Here is a 25,061-nt window from a genome sequence, read left to right on the forward strand (position 1 = left end):
GAAGCAATTGTCCCAGTAAGCAGGACTAACTCCCACTTTAGGCTTTCTGCAGGAGATTAGGTTATTAGAAAAGAGGAAAAGGAAAAAAAAACCCCGCAAGATACTTTTTCTGTCATTTCAGCTTTGGCTATATTGGAATTACAAAAATAAGACCAGATAATCAAAGTTTGTAGAATTGCTAAAAAGTACCTTAGCAGATTTTGAAGGTTTGGAGTTTAAGGAGGTTTGGAGATTAATCATTAAGAAGTTGGGAAATTAATCATTTTAAGATTGCAGAGGAGAACTCCTGAGACTTTGGATAATTCCAGGAACTCAATCCCTTCTGAAATATCTTAGTGAGTTTTGGGGTACCACTCTATCAAATTTGTTTTGAGGAAAAATAAGAATTAAATTGTTTAAAAATTTTAAAAGTAAATGACACTTAAATGTTTCTGCTTAAAAGTGATAGCCTAAAGAAGGCATCTAGTTTAGAAGTAATCCCTGTGTGAAGATAAAAAAGTAGATATACAGTTCCCACTTTATAGCCACCTCTTTTTAACCTTTCTTATCTCAAATAAAGTTCCTAAATAAAGGTATTGGTGTAATTACAATTATGAATTCATGAAAAACCTTATATATTTGGCATATAGATAAGTGATGCATGGAGGTAGTGGGTTGTCCATTCCCTAATAAAGCAAAAAAGGAAAAATTGAGTGAATTGAGGGGGTTTAGATAGCAGGTGGTTAATAGTGGGAATTGAGTGAACCATACTGACTCCCATCTTGTGACTCAATCTTGAAACTAGCTAAGTATTTATTTATTTATGGGTCTAGTCCAACTTCTGTCTTGTGGGGAAAATCTTTATTCAATTGTGGGAATTGGGGAAAAAACCTTATTGCATTGTTTGAACCTAGACCTCTGTGGCTGGGAAACTGAACCATCTCAAAGTGATGTTTAGAGACCTTAACCAAGGAACTAGGTTATGCTGACCAGAAATTGAGATTCAAAGATTGATGCAAGGAATTTTCTCACAATTACACATCTCAACCCATATGTCTTATCTGAAAACTGACCCCATACCAGTCAATCAGTCACTGTTTCCATGTTCCACATATTTGGGGAGTAGGATACCTCCTTTTCTGAATTCAGGAAATTGCACCTGTTCAATCCTCACCTCAATCTAAGGGCCCCTACTAGGTCCTTCTGATTATTCCCACAGCTGCCAAATTAGTGGGTGTGGAATCCTGTAACATCTGAAGATATGTCCGTTCCTGAGTGGACAGTAGAACACTCTAGGGACCTCAAGGTTCATCTAGTATGAACCCAGAAGCAGCTGACATCCAGATAAGACAGCTGTCCCAAGATTCCAGATGATAGCTGAGTATACCGTCTTAGTTTTTTTCTTTCTCTTCCCTTTTGTTATGTGTCCAACCACCATGGCCTTGATTTAAGCACATTGGCATTTTCTCCTTTTATATTCTTGGCTTCCCCTTCTTTTTTCTGCTTATAACAGACAATGGCTAGATATGAGTTGTAACTCCATCTGCTTACTATCTTCACCCTATTGGGAGTTTTGCAACAATACCTAGTATGCCTTTCCCTGATAGGTCCCCTTAAGAAACTAATCTCATGGGATACTGGGATAAATATGTCATTCTTCATCTATCCTCCATCATTGCTAAGGGGGAGGAGCTAACACATTTTTGGATTTGCCACCTTACCTCCCACCCCAAGCTCACCAACATAAGCCCACAGCTGTCCCTTAACCAACATTTCATCCTAGCCCAACTGGCCTTTCACGGCATCTTGGCTCATGCCTGGTCTCCAAAATGTCAGGATTCACATGCCAAGATCACCTCTCTCTTTTTTTAAATGTCAAGACAATTTTTAGCATTCATTTTTATAAGATCTTGAGTTCCATATTTTTCTCTCTCTCTCCTCTTTCCTCTTCCTAAAATAGTAGGCAATTTGATATAGATTATACATGTGCTATCATGTAAAACATATTTCCCTATTAGTCACAGCTATGAAAGAAGAAACAGATTGAAAGGAAAAAAAAGTGAAAAAGAATAAAGTGAGAAAAGTACGTTTTGATCTGCATAGAGAGTTCATTAGTTCTTTATCTGGAAGAGGATAGCATTTTCCTTCATGAGTCCTTTGTACTTGTCTTGGATCACTGTGTTGCTGAGAAGAGCTAAGTCATTCATAGCTGGTCATCTCACAATGTTGCTGATACTATATACAATGTGTTCCTAGTTCTGCTCATTTCACTTTCTATCAGTTCATACAAGTCTTTCCAGGTTTTTCTGAAATCTGACTGCTCATCATTTCTTATTGCACCATAGTATTCCATTACATTATATGCCACGGTTTGTTCAGCCATTCCCCAACTGATGGGCATTCCCTCAGATTCCAATATTTTGCCACCACAAAAAAGGCTGCTAAAAATATTTTTGCACATGTAGGTCCTTTCCCCTTTTTTGTGATCTCTTTGGGATACAGACCTAGCAGTAGTATTGCTGGATCAAAGGGTATGCACAGTTTGCTTGCCCCTTGGGCGTAGTTCCAAAATGCTTTCCAGAATAGTTGGATCATTTCACAACTCCACCAACAGCACATTAGTATTTCAATTTTCCTATATCCTCTCCAACATTTGTCATTTTCCTTTTTTGTCATATTAGACAATGTGATAGGTGTGAGGTGGTACCTCAAAGTTGTTTTAATTTGCATTTCTCTAATCAAAAGTGATTTAGAGCACTTCTTTATATGCCTATAGAGATCTTTGATTTCTTCATCTGGAAACTGCCTGTTTATATCTTTTGACCATCTATCAATTGGGGATGGCTTGCGCTCTTATAAATTTGCCTCGGTTCTCTATATATTTGAGAGATGAGGCTTTTATCGGAGGTAGTTGCTGTAAAGATTGTTTCCCAGCTTTCTGCTTTCCTTTTTATCTTGGTTGCATTGATTTTGTTTGTGCAAAAGCTTTTTAATTTAATATAATCAAATCATCTGTTTTACATTTCATGATGCTCTCTATCTTGTTTGGTCATGAACCTGTAATTCACTGAACTTTTCCTTTAAGAATTTGGATAGTATACCACTTGATGCATATCTATTTGGTATTGATATTACTTCATTGTCTATGATACCTTTTAGCAAGATGCAGTTTCCTTCCTTATGTCACTTAATTTTTTTTTTTTGCTTTTGCTTTGTCTAAGATCAGGATTACTACCCCTGCTTTTTTTTTCTTTTTACTTCAGCTGAAGCATAGATTCTGTTCCAGCCCCTTACCTTTACTCTGTATGCGTCTCTTGGCTTCAAGTATGTTTCTTGCAAACAACATATTGTAGGATTCTGGTTTTTGATCCACTCTAGTATCTGCTTCATTTTATAGGAGAGTTCATCTCATTCACATTCATAGTTATGATTACTACTACTGTGATTACACCTAACTACTTGGTTATTTGTCTAGCCACAACTACATGTATCAAGGCTTAGTCTTGTTACCTTAGGTCAGCTTGGTCCTAGAGCAGACCCCACACACAGGACTAGTTTTCCTCTTCCAACAGAATAAAGAAGGCTTTCCCCTTAAAACCACTGTTAGCTCTTTGGTTTTATTTTATTTTTCAGAATTTGATAGTGTATAACCTGTGTGAGCACCTTGGCATTTTCAGAGTTAACAGTGGTTGCATAACCTCTGTGGTTCTTTGGTCATTTATTTTCTGGACAATCATAATGTAGTTTCCCTGTTTATCTCTTTAATTAAATCTATTTTAGCTTTAACATTGTCTGAGATCATGATTACTACCCCTCTATGCTAATAAATTGAGGAAATTTTTTTAAAAGAGCAAGAAAATATGAAAAGAGAGTCAACCATTTGTACCCTATAATAAATTCTACTCCAGCCTTTTATTTTAACAGTGTGTATATTTCTCACTTTCAAATGGTTTTTCTTGTAAACACCATGCTGTAAGATTCAGATTTTTAATCCATTCTGCTATGTGTTTCTGTTTTATGGGTGAATTCATCCCATTCACATTTGAAGTTATAATTACTATTTGTGTATTTCCCTCCATCCTATTTTTCCTGACTATTGTCCTCAGACTCTCTTTTTACCCAATCCCTCCTCACACATCTAGTTTATTTCTAATCACTACCTCCCTCACCCATACCCTTTTAAAGAACCCCTTGCTTATCATGTCCCCTTCTACTCCTATTCCTTATTCTATCCACCCCTCTAAAAGTCCTTCTCTTAGCCTCTCCCACATGCTCCAGAATCTTAATCTACACACCCTTTTAAAAGCCCCTCCATTATCCTGTCCCCTTGCCCTCTTATTTCTTTATAAATTTAGAAGACTTTCATACCCTTCTAGACGTATGTGCTGTTCCCTCTTTAATGCAGATCTGATGAGAGTAAGATTCCAACACCACTAGCCCTCCACCCCCACCTGCTTCCTTTGTATCAGTTCTTCCTTTCATGCTTCATTTGTATGAGATAATTGTGCCTTTTTACTTTTTCCTACACAATTTTGTTTTTTAGACTCACCCCATCATACTCAGCTCAACTTTTCTTTCAAACTCCCTAAGCAATGGTGACAGTCGTAAGAAAACTGACAATATTTTCACATATAAGAAGTAAACAGTTTGCCCTTATTGAGTCCCTCATAATTGGTCTTTCATTTTTACCTTATATTTCTCTGGATTTTATATGTCAATTTTCCACTGAGTTCTGGTCTTTCTGTCACAAACACCTGAAAGTCTTTCAGTTCATTAAATATCCATTATTTTCCATTCAGGATTATATTCAATTTTGCTGCATAAGTTATTTTTGGTTGCAAACTCAGATTGTCTGCTCTTTGAAATCTAATGTTCTAAGACTTATGGTCTTTTAATGTAGAAGCTGTTAGGTCTTATGTAATCCTGATAGTAGCACTGCAATATTTAAATTGTGGGTTTTTTTCTTGTTGCTTGTAACATCCTTAAGCTGGGAGTTTTGAAACTTGGCTATGATATTCCTATAAGTTTTCATCCTGGGATCTCTTTCAGGTGGTGATCTGTGGATTTTTCTATTTCTACTTTACCCTCTTGTTCTAGAACTTCAGGGCAAGTTTCCTTGATTTTTCTTTAATAACTTTTTGTAATATTGTATCAAGATTCTTTTTTATCATAACTTTCAGATAGTCTAACAGCTCTTATATTGTCTCTCCTAAATCTCTTCTCCAGATCAGTTGTTTTTTTAATGAGATGTTTCACATTCTCTTTTATTTTTTCATTCTTTTGATTTTGTTTTATTATTTTTGGTGTCTTTTAATGTCCTTTGCTTCCCCTTGCCCAATTTTAGTTTTCAAGGAATTATTTTTTCCCCTAAGTTCTTGGAACTTTTTTCAAATGGTTGACTCTCTTTTCATGATTTTTTTGATTTTCTTGCTCTTTAAAAAAAATTCCTCAATCTGTGTGTGCTAGCTCCTTCTTACCACAGTCTCAGGACCATGTCTACTCAGCACAGCTGTGCCTGGAGTCCCAAGATAGCAGAGGCTCCTTCAACATTCCCCTACTCAGTTATGGGACCCCCACCCTCTCCTTGAGGTAAAGATTCCTGAGCCTAAGTCTGCTTTCAAACCCAGCTGTCCCAGGCCTTATTATTTGTTGATCCATCTGGAGATGTTTGTACTTTAATCAAGCCAAACCTCTGCCCCTGGAGGTTGAATCTTTTGTGAGGTCCTCTCAGATTATCTTAGAAGGACAATTGCTTTGCCCTGACTTATGTTTACTTTTGCCTCTCTACATTCACTTTGAGGTGATGTTCTGTTTTGTTCAAAGAGGAAATTTGGAGAGCCTGCAATTTTCTGACCTACTCAGCCATTTTCCCAGAATGCCCTCCCTATATGAAAATTCTTGAGCCATGCTGGAAAAAATGTCCATAATAAAATACCCTTCACTATTAAAATTACTATCACTTCAGTTCTGAGGTATTGACTTCAGCAAAATTCCCAGCAAGTTGGAATTTCAAAATCAAGCAATAGACAAGTAATACACTAGCTCCACCTTAGACAAGTAATACACCAGCTCCACCTTGTGACTAAGAGTGGTAACACTTTTGTTTTGCCAAAACTGTTTTCTGTCTTTGTATTGTAAACACTTGGTACCATGCCTGTATATGGTAGATGCTTCAGAAATGTTTATTGACTTGATGTATGATTCATTATTATTTTTTTGAAATATTAAATGGTGTAGGAGTTCTAAGATTTTCCATTTTAAAAAACAGTTTTCTTGTGATATTTCTTTATATTAGTTATGGGCCTTTAGAATAATAATATCTAGCACTTCCATTGCATCTAGGGCTATCTTCAGTTGTCCTGATCTATATCTTGCCATTGGGCCCAGATGGCTCTGAAGGAGAAAGTGAGGCTGGTGACTTTGCACAGCCTGCCTCACTTAAATCCAATTCACTCACAAGTCATGACAATTCTTCCTGATATCAAGGTCCTCTTTGATAACGAAAGACAAACAACATCTACCACTTCCATGATGCTTTCTTTAAAGTTTGGGAAGCATTTTACAAAATAGTTTATACTGTACATATCTTATTTGATCTATGTGGTCTTAATGGGAAACCTAAAGTCCAAGAACCAGGCAGAAAAATCAATCATTTTCATAAATAACATCTATGTATAGTTGTAAGATTTTCAAAGTGTCTTTCATACATTATCTCCTTTGGGCCTTACAAAAAGTCCTGTGAGACAGATACTACTACAGTTATTTCCATTTTACAGATGAGGAAACTGAAGCTCAGAAATGTTCTATGATTGGTCTGTAGTTGCCCAGCTAGTAAACTGCAGAGATTTGACCTCCAAATTAGGATCTTTAGTGAGGTGTGAGCCTCTATCCCACAATGGCTGTCAGCTACAAATTTAGGGGAGCCTGACTCCAAAGAAGTTATTGGGCTTCTCTTATCTCACTGGCTCATTATGTTCCTACTCTAGAGCAGAACTCTGAGGACGATTTCCAGACCAAAGCTTACAAATATCTCACGGCTAAGGTTTTTTCCAAGAAAGAATTAACAGAGTTCCATCTTGTTAATGTTAAAAAACAACAACAACAACAACAAATAGGATATCAGTTACTTATTTCTTCTACAGAGGAAACATGAGTCACACACTCACGTTAACAAATGCTTAAAAAACAACAATAATCCATCCCAAATATTAAAATCTCCCTGAAAGGTAGAAACAGCACTTCTTACCCCTTTCACTTAGCACTTCTATTACTTTCACCTCAGCCCTGCATTGTCCTAGCAACTCACAAGGTATAGCTCTCCAGGCTAACCAGGCATAGTCTCTACTCCTGTCCGTTTCAAAGTGACCCTTACCAGTGGACACCTCCTCCATGACAGGGAATAGTTTAAGGACATACCTCCTAATGGGCAGCTTGTATTGACTCAGGAACCCTGGAACTCTTAAGCTCATGAGAAAGGTACCAAGGCTGGAAACATCCATTTCTCTGGATCACTGGTTGCTATATGATTACTTATGGTCAGGAAAGAAATTACAAACAGAAGAAACAAGCAGGAACTTGAGGTCCAGTCTTGGGACTACCCAAGATTACCAATTCATGGTAATCCTAGCTCTTTTGCCCTACAGAATATCATGTTCCAAGTCCTCTGATCCTTTAATGTAGAAACTGCTAAATTTTGTGTTATCCTGACTATGGCTCCACAATACTTGAATTATTTATTTTTGGCTGCTTGCAATATTTTCTCCTTGATCTGGGAGCTCTGGAATTTGACTATAATATTCCTGGCATTTTCATTTTGAGATCTCTTTCAGTAGGTGATCAGTAAATTCCTTTTTTTTTTTTTTGGCTAGGCAATGGGGTTAAGTGACTTGCCCAGGGTCACACAGCTAGTGAAGTGTTTTGTGTCTGAGGCCGGATTTGAACTCAGGTCCTCTTGGGCCAATGCTCTATCCACTGTGCCACCTAGTCGCCAGTAAATTCCTTCAATTTCTATTTTACCCTCTGGTTCTAGAATATCAGGGCAGTTTTCCCTGATGATTTCTTGAAAGATTATGTCTAGGCTCTTTTTTTTTTTACATGGCTTTCAGGCAGTACAATAATTTTTAAATGATCTCTTGTGGATCTATTTTCCAGGTGAGTTGTTTTTCCAATGAGATGTACTTTGTCTTCCATTTTTTTCATTCTTTTGGGGTTTTTTTATTGTTTCTTGATTTCTCATAGTCATTAGTTTCCATTTGCTCCATTCTAATTTTTAAGAAATTATTTTCTTCAGTGAACTTTTGTGCCTCCTTTCCCATTTGTCCAATTCTGCTTCTTAAGGAGTTTTTTTCTTCAGTGAATTTTTGTGCCTCTTTTTTCATTTGGCTATTTCTGTTTTTTAAGGCATTCTTCTCCTCATTGGCTTTTTGTACCTTTTTAACCATTGGGTCTAGTCTGTTTTTTAAGGTGTTATTTTCTTCAGTATTTTGGTTTTTTGTGTCTCCTTTACTAAGCTGACTGGTTTTTCATTATTTTCTTGCATCACTCTCATTTCTTTTCCTAATTTTCCCTCTACCTCTTATGTGATTTTCAAAATCCTTTTTGAGCTCTTCCATGGCCTGAATCCAATTCATCTTTTTCTTGGAGGTTTTGGAGGTAGGAGCTTTGCCTTTGTTATCTTCTTCTGAGTGTGTGTTTTGATCTTCTTTGTCACCATAGCAACTTTCTATGGTCAGAATTTTTTCTTGTTGTTTGCTCATTTTCCCAGACTATTTCTTGACTTTTTAACTCTTTGTTAAAGTAGGGCTCTGACTCAAGCTTCAGGGGTTCTATGCAGCTGTTTTCTGAAATACCTCCAGGAACCTCGAAGTTGTCAGTTCTTCCAAGGCGGTATGATCTAAGGAGAGGTATGTTTACTACTCTCCTGGCCTGTGTACTGGTCTATGAGGGACCACAAGCATTCTTTTCTGCCCTGGAGCTATGATAAGAGTCCCCACTCCACTGTGGCCACCAGTTCTGGTGTGCTAGTGCTCCTCCTCACCCTAGGGCAAAATAAAATCATTTTCATTGCTTGTTGGCTCCTGGGAGTGTCTTTCCACACTCCACCTTATATCCATAGTGTGAAATACAAGTAGAATGTAGGCTCCTTGAAGGCAGGAGCATTTCTGAGGTGCCTGGCACATTCAATTAATCAACCAACAAGCAGTTAGTATGTGCCTACTACGTGCCAGTCACTGAACTAGGGTATAGGGATATAAAGACAAAATTAAAGAAACATACACATGTCAAATGTAAAGGTCCACCTTGTTTTGCTGTACTTCACAGACATTGTGGTTTGTGTTTGTTTTTGTTTTTACAAATTGAAAGTTTGTGGTAACCCTGTGTTGAGCAAGTCTCTCAGCACCATTTTTCCAATAGCATGTGCTCAAACCTTGTCTGTGACACATTGTCATAATGCTTACAATATTTCAATTTTTTCATTATTATTATATCTCTTATGGTAATCTGTGATCAATGACTTACGATGTTACTATTGTAATTGTTTTGGGGCACCATGAACTTCTCCCACATAAGAAGGCAAACTTAATTGATAAATGTCATGTGGGTGTGTACTGACTGCTCTACCAACCAGGGCTTTAAACAACTAACAGAAACATTTAGGTAATAGGTAATAGGGAGTTAATAGGGAGCCACTGTAATTTATTGAGTGGAGGGGTGACAGTCAAACACATGCTTTAGGGATCTCACTTTGACAGTTCTGTAAAGGGCAGATTGGGGAGGGGAGAGACTTGAGGCAGGGAAAGCAATTAGAAGGTCACTGTAATAGTCCAGGAACACAATGCTGAGAGCCTGAACTAGGATGGTGGCTGGGTGAGAGGATGGAAAGGGAATGAAGTTAAGATGTGCTGTGGAGATGGAATTGAGAAGACCCTGCAGCTGACATAGCACATTCTGGGTAATTAATAAATCTTTGTTGAATTGAATTAAATCAGATTATCTCACCTGGTAGGAATAACTTCACAGAGTCTCCTTTGGAAACTGCTGTGAGAAACGGAATCCTGAAAAATGAATCTCATTTTGGAACTTTTAGAAGCACTGTATAACTTACATCTTGTGAAGTAACTAGGAAAGTGAGATAAACCTGGAATCAGGAAGACTTGAGTTCAAATCCAGCCTCACATACTTCCTAGCTTTAACCTCTTTTTGCCTCAGTTTCCTCAACTATAAAATGGGGATAAGAATAAAACCTACCTCCCCAAGGTTGTTGTGAGGATCAAATGAATAAAGTACTTAGCACATAATAAATGCTAAGGAAGGAAGGAAGGAAGGAAGGAAGGAAGGAAGGAAGGAAGGAAGGAAGGAAGAAGAAAGAAAGAAAGAAAGAAAGAAAGAAAGAGAAAAAAGAAAGAAAGAAAGAAAGAAAGAAAGAAAGAAAGAAAGAAAGGATCTTTGCACCCATTTTAAAAGCCTCTGCTAGTACTCTAAGCTTTTTTGAGAAGCAGTTCTACTGACCATACCTTTCCTATGACCCTGGTTGGATAGCTATCTTATTTCTGGCATACCTACTAGCTTTCTTGAGTAGCCCAGCTCCTCTTGTGAACATTTTAGTCCTTAAAATCTCTACAACTGCTTTGTAAGTTAACATGAGATCTTGTGTTAGTCTTCCTCGTGTGTATGTGGGGTATGGTTTTGAAAATATCTTATAGCAACTATAAGGCCAAAGGCCCATTGGGACCCAGGTTTTATCACAAGATTCTAACACTCTACTCTGCTCTGATAAGATCACTTAATATATGCTAGTAGTTGACTACAAAGACAACTTGGCTGTAGGATCACTAGTTCAATATACCCATACCATGGAACCAGAAAAAGAAAAATCCCTGTTAGTTAGAGGGACCTTATAATTTAAAGGATTGAGAGCTGGAGCAGGTCTACAGAGATAATCTTGACCCTTCCACATATTCCACAGTCCCTCCTTATCTATATCCTTGCAGCTAAACTCTTTATCTCTCCTCTTTGTACCTTTGCATAAAGACTATCCCCTTTTCTCCTTCCTTACCTCTGCTACTGAGAATCCCTGGCATCCCTCAAGATTCAGGTCATTCTTGAATATGCCCTTTCTGGTCCCTCCAGCTCTTAGTGCCTTTCCTCTAAGGTTATCTCCCATCTATTCTGTACTTACCTTACAGATTCTATTTATTTACATGTTTTTTCCTTTATTAGAATATACCCTCCTTGAGGGAAGGGAGAGTTTTTGCTTTTTTGTTGTTTTTTCTTTTCTTTTCTTTTTTTAATCACTGGTGCCTGGAACAGTGCCTGGAACATATAGTAAGTGCCTAGTAAATGCTTGCTGATTGACTGATTGTTTGTACCGAGAGCTCCCACACAAGGGGGTCACTCAAAGCCAGTCACTTCTTTTTCTAGATTAGTCTAAATTTCCATGTGAGGTCTGGAGGAAAAAACTTTGCCAGGACTTTATTAGCTCTCAGGTTCTTTGATCACCTTCTTGTTAGTTTGGGGGCAGCTTTTCTCAATTTATTTAAATTCATTCAAAATGCATTTATGAAGAGCCTTCTACAGTATGTGCCAGGTAGAGTTCTAGGGGCTGGGGATTTCTTTGAATTCTATGATTTCTTCAGTATGAAGAAGTCTCAATGAGGAAACACCAAGGTGTGCCAGTGGTCTCTGACTCCCAGTCTTAGGTCATCTAGAGGTCATCTCAAATCATGGACTTCTTGGTGTCAGGACCCTCTTGGCTGTGTGGTGAGACCTACAGAGCCCTTCCCAGAATAATGTATTTAAATTGCATAAAATCACATAGATAGATTTACAAAGGAAAGAAATTCTATGAAGATACAGTTATTAAATTTTTGTGAAATGACCAAGTTCACAGACTCCAGATTAAGCAGCTGTGATTTTAATCAAACCCCTCCATTTTACAGATGAGAAAACTGAGACCCAAAAAAGAGAAATGGCTTAAAATATCAGAGATCTAGATCTGGAAGGGACCTCAGAGACCACTTAAACCTCCCCTCCCCATTTTATGAACAAGTAAACTGAGGGCCAGATTGGGTCAAGTAATTTACCCAGGATAACAAGGGTTTAAACTGATGCTTTTTGCCTCCATGACTTATCCAACATTATTTCTGCTTCTCCTCTAAAGTTAAATAGTTGGCACGTGGGAGAGTGGGAACCAGACCTCCAAGACAATCTCCCCTTTTATCTCTCCAGGACTGACCCTTGGTAACTTAAAGGTTGAAGGCATGGGAGTAGCTTGGCAGATGACAAGAAACAAGCCTGCAAAAGTGGGGACAATAACCTATAATTAGGGCCCATGGATGTGCAGCATTCTAAGGTTTAAAAAGTGTTTCAGGTACATGATTTCATTTGATCTTTACAGCAGACCTTTGAGATAGGGGCTTCAAAGATTCTCTCCCAGCCTCAAGTCTCTGCCCACTCCAGTCCATCCTCTACTCAGCTACCAACGTGATCCTCTTAAGTACAGGTCTGACCATATTACCATCAGCACCCATTCCCCCATTCAATAAACTCCAGTGTCTCCCCATTGCCTCCAGGACCAAATAGAAAGTTCTCTGGCTTTTAAAGCCCTGCATAACCTGGTCCCTTTCTGCCTTTCCAGTCTTCTTTGCACCTTTCTGTCTTTCACCTATTCGATGATCCAGTGACTCTGGCCTCCTTTTTGTTCCATGAACAAGACACTGCATCTCCTAATTCCAAGCATTTTCACTGATTGAACCAATGCCAGGAATTTTCTCCCTCCTTATCTTCACCCTCTGACTCTCCTGGGTTGCTTCAAGTTGAAGCTAAAGTCCCATCATCTTCCAGAAGCTTTTCCATAATGTTAGTGCCTTGCCTCTTCTGATTACCTTTATTTTATTATAGATACATATTATATATATTCTATCTACCATGTTGATAAATAGTTGTTCAAATGTTGTCTCCCCCATTAGACTGTGAGCTTCTTGAGAGGAAGGGCTATTTTTGAATTTCTTTGTATGTCTAGTGCTTAGCACAATACCAGGCACTTAGTAAGTGCTTAATAAAGCTCATTATTGTGGTTTTTAGGAATCTGAGGCCCTAAGATTTAAGATGACTTGTCTAGAGTTATTCAGCTAAAATAGTGTAGAGCTGCACCTGATTTACTTTCCACTTCATCAGGCTTGACCACTATTAGTTCAGGTATGAAAGTTTGGGTGGTAACTATTGGGAGGTGGCAAAAAGGCAGCTCTAGAAGTGGAGAAATTGACCTAGAATGATGGCCTGTATTTAGAGAGGTAGCATTATCGACAAAAGGCTAGACTCAGCATCAGGAAGACTTTGTTTTAATGTTCCATCAGACAACTGTAAGATTCAGGTTCTGTGAGCCTCATTTTTTTCAGCTGTAAAATGGGAATGAAAATAACACCTACATCCTATTAGGCTCAAAGAAGCTATTATGTGGAGGGAATCTTGGGGAGAAGCAGATGGGGAAGAATTGGCTCTGGTATCAAAGAACCCTGTTTGAAGCCCTGTGTCTTTTACTACCTATCCAGAGGCCTTCGGAATGTCACTTTACTACTCTAGGCCTCAGTGTCTTCACATTTTTTTAAATTGGGGGGGGAGAGGATTAGATCTCTGAGGTTCTTTCCAGCTCTACATCTATATACCTATGTGAAACACTGAAAATATCACTCTACAAATGCCAGCAACTGTTAATATACAAATCATTTTACATCCATAATTCCATTTACTATTCCCAATACAGGTATACCCATTTTTCAGATGAAGAAGCCAAGGCCTATAGATGTATCCTAGTGACCTCATCAGTGTAGAGGAAGGCAACCTTAGCAGCCATCTAATCCAACCAATTTATTTTACAAAGGAGAGAACTAAGGCTTGCAGAATTTGTGTGACTTGCCCACTACCCCCAAGCTAGTAATAAATAGCAATAGTAAGTGGCAGAGCCCTCACTGAGACCCAGCTCTCTCTTCTATCCCATTGCTTCCTAAACTAGAAGAGAGAGTGTGGAATTGGTAAATTGAAGCTGAGATGAATTTCCCAGTTCTGCTGCAGCAGTATCTCCACTTGGGCCCTGTCCCTTCCTCCTCTGCCTCCCTTAACTCCAGGGTGTTGAATTCTAGAGAACCCTCAGCCACAACTCTTTTACATATTGCTCCAGGGGAGGCCTCCCAGCCTCTTCCAGCCCAGCCAGTCAAAGGTCACATGAATGGGGAGGAGGAGCATGAGGAATGAGGGACATAAACAAGGCCAGGTAGACTGGGATGTCCCAGAAGAGGCAGACTCAGGACTCCAAAGTTATCTAAGGTGTTGCAGGAGCAGCAAGGGCTCCTTTACTGAAGGGACCATGCTCCTAGTGCCTCCCAGGGGTGTTTGGCTGCTGCTGCTGGTGCCCCTGCTCTTTGGCACCTATGCAGAGGGCATGCTCAGGAATTTCCTCTTTAACACCTATCCTAAAGCAATAGATCATCCTGACCAGCAATGGCTTTGGCAAAAACTGGACCATTTTGATCCGAAGTCCAAGGAATTCTGGAGACAGGTAATGGAAACCGAGGGGGAAAAAAAGAGAAAGGCAGGCTGGGGCTATGGGATCAGATAGACCTATGGAGCTGGCCAGGTACCCCACAGCATTGCTTTGGGGACTATAAAAGGGGCCAGAGAAGGCACTTAGTGCAACCTTCTTATTTTGGAGGGGAAGGGACTTGCCAATGCTTGAGCAAGGTAATAAGTGTCAAAGGCAGGATCTGAACTCACATTCTGATTCTAAATCGTGCCCACTTTCCACTGAGCCACCCTGCCTCTAGAGTCCAGTAGGGCTGCTAAAAGACTTGAGGAAAGTAAGGGTCAATCACTGGGCTCTCAGCTTTATGGTTTGGAGTTCTTGGGGCTAGTCAGTCTTTTATGGTACCAGCTGGAAAGTTCTTTGCTCACCCCCTGGTGCCAAGTACCCTGCTGGGCACTGTGGAAACAAATGGAGATACAATAACAAAACTTTTAAAAAATTTGTAAATATATATGTTTACACAGCCATTCATCTGTAGAGGTAGCTGTAATGGAGCAAGCTGATTGTTAATTTTTTAATGTGACCATTTACACATTGGAAATCAGGGCACAATTTATTATTTTCTTGGTTGACCAGTCTTAAGAAATTGTTAATAATGTATATGAAATTAAAACTGTCTTGCATACAGTTTTTCCTCCAGAAAACCTGTTTGTTAAACATCTATTAGCACACACCTATATTGTTCTGTAAATACTGCTTGAGCTAATCAGGAATGCAGAGAAGCCTCAGGGAAGGAAATCATTACCAGACTGGAAGTCTGGAGAGAAAGACAAGATAATTTGGGAAAATGAAGCACAGCTCCTCTTGTAGAACATGACATGAGATCTGAACTTTGAAGGTAACTAGGGATTCTAAGGGGCAGAAGTGAGAAGGCACTGTATTCTAGGCATATGGTGATAGCCTGAGAAAGGCAGGAAGAAGAGACATAAGATGGAGAAGGCTAGTTTGCTAAGGCTGCTGAAAACATCAAAAGCCATAATGCATGATGAACCCGGACAGGTAGGCAATCTGAAGATAGGTTGTGGAGCAAGTAACTTTCCTGGAATCATACAGATCATACAGTATGTGTCAAATGTGGAACGGGAACCCAGGTTTTCCTGATTCACTGGCGGGAGGGAGAGTAGGAGATAGACAAACAGACAGACAAAGATCTAGAGAGAGGGAGAGAATCCCCTTCCTGTGTGCATTAGACAACTCCCCATTTTAAATCTTCTACTGTGTATTTCTCTTTTGTGTAGTATAAATTGTGGTCAGCGATAGGAGCAACAGATTTAGAGCTGGAAAGGAACAATCAATCAACATTTATTAAGTGGTTACTATGTGTGAAAAAGTTTACTATGTGCCAGGCACTGTGCTAAGCACAGGGACCAAAGGTCCTCTCCCCTTTAGGTTTTAAGATGGAATATTTGCAATGTTGGAGATGTGGGGATTCCAAACAAAAGTTTTAGGAAATATAATGAAATAAACATCTCCATCCCTCCTCCATTTGTAAAATGGAGGGAAATACTTGCTTTACTTATTTCTTAAGCTTGTTGTGGAGGCCAAATGAATATGTACAAAATAATTGACATTTGTATGGTTCTTTGTGACCCTGAAAGCCCTTTACATACATGAGTTGCCTGATAACCTGTGAAGTAGGGATGACTAGTATTGCTATTCCTATTTAGACTGATAAGGAAACTGAAGTTTGGAGAGATTAAGCGTCTCACCCCATTTGTTATACAATAAGTATCACAGGCAGCCTTCATACCCAAGGCTTCCTGATTCCAGTCCAACACCCTATCTACCAGGATACATTGTTTCTTGAGGTAAGGCTCTGAATACATACAAATGTCAGCTATCATCATATCATTTGTGCATATGGGCAAATGGGAAAAAGTAATATTTGTAGTCTGACATGTAACATCCATTTAGACCTAAGACAATTCAATTAATTTCTCTGAGTTTGTTGGCTTATGTGTAAAATAAGAGAGGAGGTGTGTATGTGAATTGGGGGGAAGGGACAAACCTTAGAAAAACCACTTTGGTAGCTGTATTCTGGGAAAACAGTTCAGCTTTACCCTTGAGAGTTTTAATCCTTAGAGCCATTTGCTGGTATTCTGTATCTACAGTAGAGGACCCACACACATATAAAGAGACAGAGACAGATAGATAGATAGATAGATAGATAGATAGATAGATAGATAGATAGATAGATAGATAAATGATTGAGAGATAGATATACATATAGATAGATACATATATGTACATTATATATAGATACACAAATACATGTATCTATATGTATATTTCTCTCTGTGTGTGTGTGTGTGTATATATATATATATATATATATATATATATATACACACACACACACACATACACACCCAAACATATTGCTAAAATATCTACTGATAGTGAGGAAAGAAGTGCAGTAGCTTGCCTGAGGCCTAGCTACACCCACACACACACACACACACACACACACAACACATACACATTGTGTGTGTATATACATATATATACACACACATATATATACATACATATGTATATGTACATGTATATGTGTGTGTATATATATTAGTGGACATTCACTATAAAAATGGACAGTTGAAAGATACACCACAATGTATTAATTGCTTAGATATTTTGTTGTCTAAGGGGACCTTAAGCAAAGCATGCCAGCTCTCCTTATCTGAAAAATGAGGTATTGGATAAGATGGATTCCAAGACATCTTACAATTCTCAATCCTCTAATCTTTTGTGAGATTGTCTTTTCCCTGGAAATCAGCTTAAAATGGTAACTGATCTGGCAACCAGCTAGTATGGGAGGGAAGTGGTTTGACCTCCCAATAGATAGTGAATAGTGAGCTGCCTTCCACTGAAATGCTTCATAGACCCAGAAAGAGGAGGGAAAAATCTGCATGGGTTTCCTTAGGAATCCCAGGATCTGAGATGGAAGTTTCAGAAGTAATCTAATCTAAAGATAATTAATCTTTTGAGTGTCACGCACCACGACCACCCCATAATGTTTTTATATGCATAAAATAAAACACAGATGATTACAAAGAAAGCCAATTACATTGAGATGCAATTATCAAAATATTTTTTGAAAATAAATTCACAGATCCCAAGTTAAAAAGAATCTAGCTCAACCCATATCTGTCCAGAACACTTCTCCCTGACCTATGTGCCAAGTGGCTACCCAGCCTTCTTTCGTAGACACCACCTATGGGTAGTTCTGCTGGTTAGGAAGTTTTTCCTAATATGCAGCCAAACTTTTCTTTACCGTAATTTCCAACAATTGCTCCTACATGTATCTTCTGAGTAAAGAAAATTACAATTTGTTCCAATTCTATGAAAATTGAGCTCCTCTTATGTGCCGGGTGATAAGGAAACATACAGAAATGAACCAAGGCTTTCCTCAAGGACCAGAATAAGTCAGAAGTAAAAAAGGAAATAAGCATTTATTAAGGACACACTATGTGCCAGGCAATGGGCTAAGCACTTTATAAACACCATTTCGTTTTAACTTTACAATATTATCAGTAACATCTTTTACAGTTGAGGAAACTGAAGTTAGGTGACTTGCCCAGGGTCACATTGCTGAGGCAAGATTTGAACTCAGGTATTCGTGCTCTGTCCACTGCACCACCCAGTTGCCTCTCTGATTCATCCTTCTTTCACATGATAGCTCTTCAAATTTCTTGCAAACTCAATTCAAGTTCTGCCTTCTACCAGAAGCATTTCCTGATCAGTTTCTATTCTTCTCCCCTCCCAAAACTACTTGGCATGCATTTTGGCTTTATTTTGTATACACACACACACACACACACACACACACACACACAAATCTCTTGAAGGAATGTAAGCCCCTTGAGGGCAAGCAACGTTTTACTTTTGTCTTTGTATTCTGAGCACCTAGTACAGTGTCTGGAACATAAAAGATGTTTAATAAGATTTGTTATTTGATTGCAACCCTCTTAAGTCTTCTTTAGGCTAAACACCCCCAGTTCCTTTAACCAAGCCTAGGTTGACATTGGTCTCCAGTCCTCTGTCTATTTCAATGTCCCTCTTGGACTGCTCCAACTTGTCTAGCCCCTTCCTAAAATGAGCATGTCTGAAAGCTGAGCAGAGTAGGCTAGATGGGGTCTGATAAGGGCAGCAGAGCACAGCAGACCTATCCCTTGTTCTGGATGCTGAGTCTCTGCTCATACAGCATTATATCACATTAGTTTTCGTGACTGATTTTTTGATTTGCAGGCCAGGGAGATTCCCAGATAACAGTATCTAAAGTTTCCTCATGTTCAAGACATTAATATTACCCTCCACATATTAGGACTGATTTTCATTTCCTATTGTAGTCAACCTTCTAGCACAAAAGTATTCTTGGAAAGCAGAAATGATAATACTCAAGGTCTTGGGGCTGGAGTGGGGTGTGGGATCCTTCTGAAAGAAAAACAAACTTCTGCTATTGTTACTGGAAAAAGATCTCAGGGTATAACTTTCACATTCACTTTCATTCTAAAGACCACAGGATTGTAGATTTAGGGAGGGAAGAGAGCTTAGAGGTCATCTAATCCATCTCTGTTTTTACAGATGAAGAGCCCAGAGGCCCAGTGATTCTGGGATTATCTCTAATAACCCACATACTTACTTTGTTTGCAGGTTGTCTCTCTTATTAGACTGTGAGCTCCTTGTGGGCAGGGACTGTTTTGCCTTTCTTTGCCTTTCCAGTGCTTGGCACAGTACCTGGTTTACAGTAGGTATTTAATAAATTCTTATTGACTTGATAGGACATGTAAGCTATTAAGCTTATATGTCATGGACAATAAATGTTCCTTGAATGAATTTTTAGGCTGCTAGGTGGCACAGTGACTAGATTTGACCTTGGAATCAGGAAGATCTAGGTTGAAAGATTGAAAAATCCTACCTCAGATATTTTTTAACTAGCTGTGTGACTCTGGGCAAGTTTCTTACTGTTTCTCAGACTCAGTTTCCTCATCTGTAAAATAGGGATAATGATAGAAAATACTTTCCAAGGTTGTTGTGAGGATTTAATGAGATAACATATGTAAAATGCTTTGAAAGCCTTAAAACACTATATAAATGCTAGCTATTAAATGAAATTTCTTGTTGTTTAGATAGATGTAGTGACTTAAACTATTGTACTGAGCTGGTCATTCCAGGGAGGCAGGATCATTGACTATACCATTTTTAGCATGTGCTAAGGTCGGCATGCTTTAGTGGAAAGAACACTGGAATGGGATCCTCCTCAACTATTTTCTAGTAGTCTCTGAGCCTCAGTTTCCTCATCTGTCAATACTGTGACGGATCTATGATCTCACTGGCACTCTCTCCATAGGCACAAGTAGCAACATGCTCATGCCTTTTCCTATACAATTTTCCTCCGTGTCCTTCAGTCACTCATTCATAGATAAGCTATCTATCTACCCAGGGGCTAAAAGGAGATAATGACACCCTCTTTGGGGAGTTTTGTAAACTTTAAAGTGCCATATAAATGTGAGTTACTATCATCATCATCATCATCATCATCATCATCCTTAAATGACTTTGTTGCTGTTGTATGGGTCAGTGCCAAAAAATCTGTTGATCAAAATGTTGTGATTGTCGGTGACTAAACATAGACATTTGCAAATCAAAAGCCCTGAACTTGATATACACCCAGTAGGAGCTTGAAAGTCTAATAACTGGCCTCTTTTCTATTCCCTGAACTTGGCATTCAAACTCTGATTCTTCTCTGCTCTTAATATAGGCTGTCTTCTCTGCCTAGAAGGCATTCTCTCCTCACCTCCATTTCTTAGAATCTGTAACTTTTGTCAAAGTTTAGTTTCCACCACATCACCTAGCATTTTCCCTTCTCAAATTACTTTGGATTTACTCACCTATTTACACGTGTATTTCCCAGGCTAAGGTAAAAAGCTGTTCATCTCCTGTGAAGATAATAGGTATGTATTAAAGTGATGAGAAAGTGAGAATTTCAGAGTTGCTAATAATGGGATAAATGTCTCTTAAAAATATACTTCATTTTGCTATTTTTTAAATTATATTCAGTAAGAATTTAAAAGTTATACTGATTTTGCTCATAAGGTAACATCTCTGGTTAGGAAGTTTTGTTCAACTGTCATCCTTGACCCTAGAGGTGCAATTATTAGTACCAGATCATTGCCACAGGTTTAAGTAGACTTCAGTACTACTGATCCTGATCTACAAGTCTACAGGGCAGAAAGATGCTATCTATCACTGTGTGATTGGAGTGAAATAAAATAATCTTTCAACTTGACCAAATACTGATAATCTTAAATTCACTTGTCTCTCTCTACAGAGGTTTTTTGTCTATGATAAGTACTATAGACGAGGGGGCCCAGTTTTCTTAGAGCTTGGAGGAGAACAATCTACTGATAGTGCGTGGACCACTGAAATTTCCTTGTTTAGATATGCAGAAAGAATGGGAGCCTTATATGTTTTGCTGGAGCATAGATATTATGGTAAAAGCCAACCGACCAAGTAAGTTGCCATTACTATTGCTGCTCCTATCACTGCTTCTCTGCCTTCCTCTTCTCAACTTGTTTTCTTACATAATTATTGCAGCTAAACACACACTGAAATTTAAGCTACCTTGATATTTGACAATTTAAATTCACAGAAAAGAGAAATGAAGTTATTAAGTACCTGCTATGTGCCAGATACTGTGCTAAGTGCTGGGGATACAAAAAGAAAAAAGACAGTCCCCATCCTCAATCAGAGTGCCAATCTAATGGAGGGAAGACAATACACAAAAGGACATTTAAAAAGTGGAAAGCACTAGAGAGTATCTACTTAGGCGTTGGGATGAGCAGGATAATGGTGAAGTCATAAACAAAGCAGAGCAGCTGGTGGGAAATGAAGAGTTTGTACTAATTCTGAGCATACTATTAAGGAAAACTTAGGAAGGAGTTTTTTGCTCTGCCCTCCAGTCCTCCAGACACAGGGGTAGAGGCAACCCAGGGTACTAATGAGGTGCCTTCCAATACCTTTCACTAGTTCTATCTTCCCTCCATAGATATGTTGGATTGTATTTGATGCTAGGAATATGGTGCTCTGTAAGTAATTTGAAGATTAGGCTTTTATTCAAGGAAGTGGAGTAGTTTTAAAACTACCACCACAACTATAGCTAGCATTTTTATAGCACTTTAAGTGGGCAGTATGTTAACTCATTTGATCCTCCCAAAAGCCCTGTGCAAGAAAGTGCAGCCAGCACTTGTTACCAATTTCTTCCTGTCCCACCCTCCACAGTCCAGCCCAACTAGTCTCTGTCCCATTCTTCAACCATGACACTCACCTTCTGTCCCCATCCCTACCTGGCTGTATCTACTGCCTTTTCAGGGCCATGCCCTGAATGTAGCCCCTCCTCACCTCCACCTCTTAGAATCCCTTGTTTCCTCCAAAACTCAGCTTAAGCTCCTACACGAGGCCTTTTGTGATCCTTGATTCTGAGCGTAGGAGAATCCACCCTCTTCCCCCCTCAAAAAACAACTACCTAATATTGACCACGTATCTATTTTGAATTTAATTACGTGTGTTATTACACATGGCACACAGGACTTCCCACCCACTCTCCACTCCCAGAGAGTGTGAGCTCCTTGAGATTCAGGATTTTTGTTTTTTCCCATATGCCTGGTGCCTGGCATGTAGCAGAAACTTAATAGTTGCTTGTGGATCAATATCGAGTGACTGATGGACTGCTGCCTTCTCACATTCTTCATTTTCCTTTCGAATACTTTCTTTAGTTTTTATCAGTAATACTTCATTCTTCAAACAGAATGTTGCTGCAATAAGATCCTTCCTGCTGTCTGGTTCTTGTGTTTATGCATCATTTCCCATAAGATTTTTTTTTCTCTGCAATTTCATATGATCATTTCAAGGTTTAACAGAATGATAACTGAGCATTACCACAATTAAAAAATTTTTTTCAGTGTCTAATTGAGCTGATATCAAACATCATTTTAGTGTGCTTTAATTGTTTTAACAGTTTCCCTTGTTTGTACTTTCATTTGCAGGGATATTTCTATAGACAATCTTCACTTCCTCAGCAGCAGGCAAGCCTTGAAAGATGCTGTTTACTTCCGGAAATTTCTTATAAAGAAATTAAAGCTCTTTAGAAACAAATGGGTTGTTTTCGGTAGTTCTTACTCAGGCTCCCTGGCTGCCTGGTTGAGGGTGAAACATCCTAGAATGTTTCATTCAGCAGTAGCCTACAGTGCACCTATCTATGCAATGGCTAATTTTTCTGGTGAGTTCATAGAAAGTCATTAATAAACTCAGAACCATCTGTAGGTGGTAGAGTCCCATGGGAGGGGACTGAAATGGTTTGTGAGGTTCCTCTGGGAACTAAAGACTTAAATTTTAGACCAATGTAGATAGTCATCTGAATCAATTGGATAAATTTATATTGGGTTAAAATGATAGTAAAATCTAGGTTGTTAATTTTTAGCAGGAAAAAAAATTCGTGATTTCCATACTTCCATTGGAAATTAGAAAATCTCCCTAACAATTTTTATTTTTAGTAGGCAATTTTTTAAAAATTCAGAATCACCTAGCAATTATCCTTCCTACAATTACTATTACTATTATTCTGAAGCAAATTTAATGAACCCTTTGCAAAATACATCTGTAAAGACCCAGTGATATCAAACTAGTCATGTTTCCTCAAGTCATTTAAAATTCCCCAAATCTGGATTTGAGTTTCCTGCTCCATTAACTTCCTGGCACTCCTTTTTGGTTTTGTTCTCAATTCTTTAATTTCTCTATGTTAAAGAGAGACATAAAAAGGATAATGTTCAGCATGTGGATTAATGCAGTCAATTTTTCCATACCCTAGAATGCCTGGAAGTCGTCCAAAATGCCTTGTTTAGATATGGTGGTTCTGAGTGTATAGACGCTGTGCGAAGTGCTTCCCAGGTTCTGATGTATAAGCTTAAACATGAAGAACACCGCTATAACATGTCAATAGACTTTAGGTAAGTGACACAGTTTGTTACGGCATGACAGAACTCATATGATATATTTGATATCTTTTTTCTCTCATATTCATGTTATCCTTGTTTTACCCTTTGTGATCGCCTCTATGCTTTGTTTGGTTAAGCACACTCCCCCAAGCTGTACCGTGAAAGGCATCTGATTTTGGATCTTTTCCAATTTTCCTTTTTTATGGTATGATCTTTAATATTCAGGTCACATATCTATTTTTACCTTATTGAGGCATATAATAGGCCTTACCAGATATTGAGAAAGCAGGCAGAAGCTCTAGGACTCCTAAATTCCTTTGCCTGGGGGTAAAGAAGAGAGGCAGAAAGGATAGCTTTAGCTGTTGACCATGCTGAGTGAGGAGGATAAAACATAAAAGAGGCTCACAGAGAAATGCAACTAATATAATATAATAAAAGGAATATGAAGACAAATACCAATTTTTGAACCAGAACTCATTGCCCTTCCCCGCAGTAACAGTGGACGTTAAGGCATCAAATCAGTAATGTAATGATAGGATGATACCAGCCCTCAAACAGTTGTCAGATCTCTCTAGTTGGTACTCCCAGTGGTTTAGTGAAGCCAAAGAGTTTTCAAAAACCATGACTATAGGGGCAGCTAGGTGGCACAGTGGATATAGTTTCTGCCCTGAAGTCAAGAGGACTTGAGTTCAATTCCAGCCTCAGACACATAACACTCACTAGCTGTGTGACTCTGGGCAAGTCACTTAACCCCAGTTGGCTCACAAAAAAAAAAAAAGAATCCATGCCTATAGAGCTTTACTTGAGATCAGAAGAGTCTCTGATCTGGAAGGAAGAGCCTTGAGGGGCAAGTGGTTAGAGAGAGATTTATAGGGAAAGATGAGGAAGTAGGAAAAGAAATAAGCTGGGAGTCAGGAAGCCCAGAATCTGATGTCCTTTTTGGAAACACACTTGTTGAGTGACCGAGGGCAAATCACTGAAATTAATAAAGCCTTTGTTTCTTTATTGGTGAAAGGGAGATAATAACAGCACCTACTTCACAGGGTAGTTGGAGGATCAGACCAGTGTGTATGTAAATACACTCCATACACATGAGCACTGATGGACAAAGAGCTTGGGGCAGATGTGCTGAGTGGTTTTTTGTTTTTGTCTTGGTTTGCTTTGTTTGTTATTGTAACATAACAGAGGGAGGATCCTTCATGGAACTCACTCAGACAGCTGCCCACAAGTAGCAAAGACTATGCATCTGAGAGGGGAAGATTAAAATATGTTTCACAGCAGGTCAGATTTTGGGGGAAAGAGTTCTCCCAGAATTTTGTCTGGGCATTCAGAGCAGCCTCCCTTTCAGCTAAAGTGACCCCTCATTCTAGCTCCCAGCTACTTGAACGCTTTGTACTGGCTGCTCCTAATGCCAGAGATGCATTCAAAGCATCATAGATTTAGAGACAGAAGGGACATCAGGTCCAACCTCCTAATTTTACAAACTGAGGCCCAGAGAAGCTAAGCGAACT

At 38.8% G+C, this 25,061-nt stretch overlaps 1 long non-coding RNA gene across 5 annotated transcripts in view; it reads right to left on the reverse strand.

The window, feature by feature from the left end:
• The window catches only part of LOC110200255 (uncharacterized), a 129,891-nt gene that overhangs the window by 60,342 nt on the left and 44,488 nt on the right, over positions 1-25,061 (reverse strand). For all 5 annotated transcript variants that reach the window (XR_013483407.1, XR_002322204.2, XR_002322202.2 and 2 more), the window contains exons 3-4: positions 23,822-23,871; positions 20,449-20,496 (exon numbers count right to left, since the gene is read on the reverse strand). This is a non-coding gene — a long non-coding RNA (uncharacterized LOC110200255). The remainder of the gene's footprint in view (positions 1-20,448; positions 20,497-23,821; positions 23,872-25,061) is intronic.

The sequence above is a fragment of the Phascolarctos cinereus genome, unplaced genomic scaffold (genome assembly GCF_003287225.1).
Source record: "Phascolarctos cinereus isolate Bilbo 61053 unplaced genomic scaffold, phaCin_HiC Scaffold_7;HRSCAF=346, whole genome shotgun sequence".
Classification (NCBI taxonomy): Eukaryota; Metazoa; Chordata; class Mammalia; order Diprotodontia; family Phascolarctidae; genus Phascolarctos; species Phascolarctos cinereus.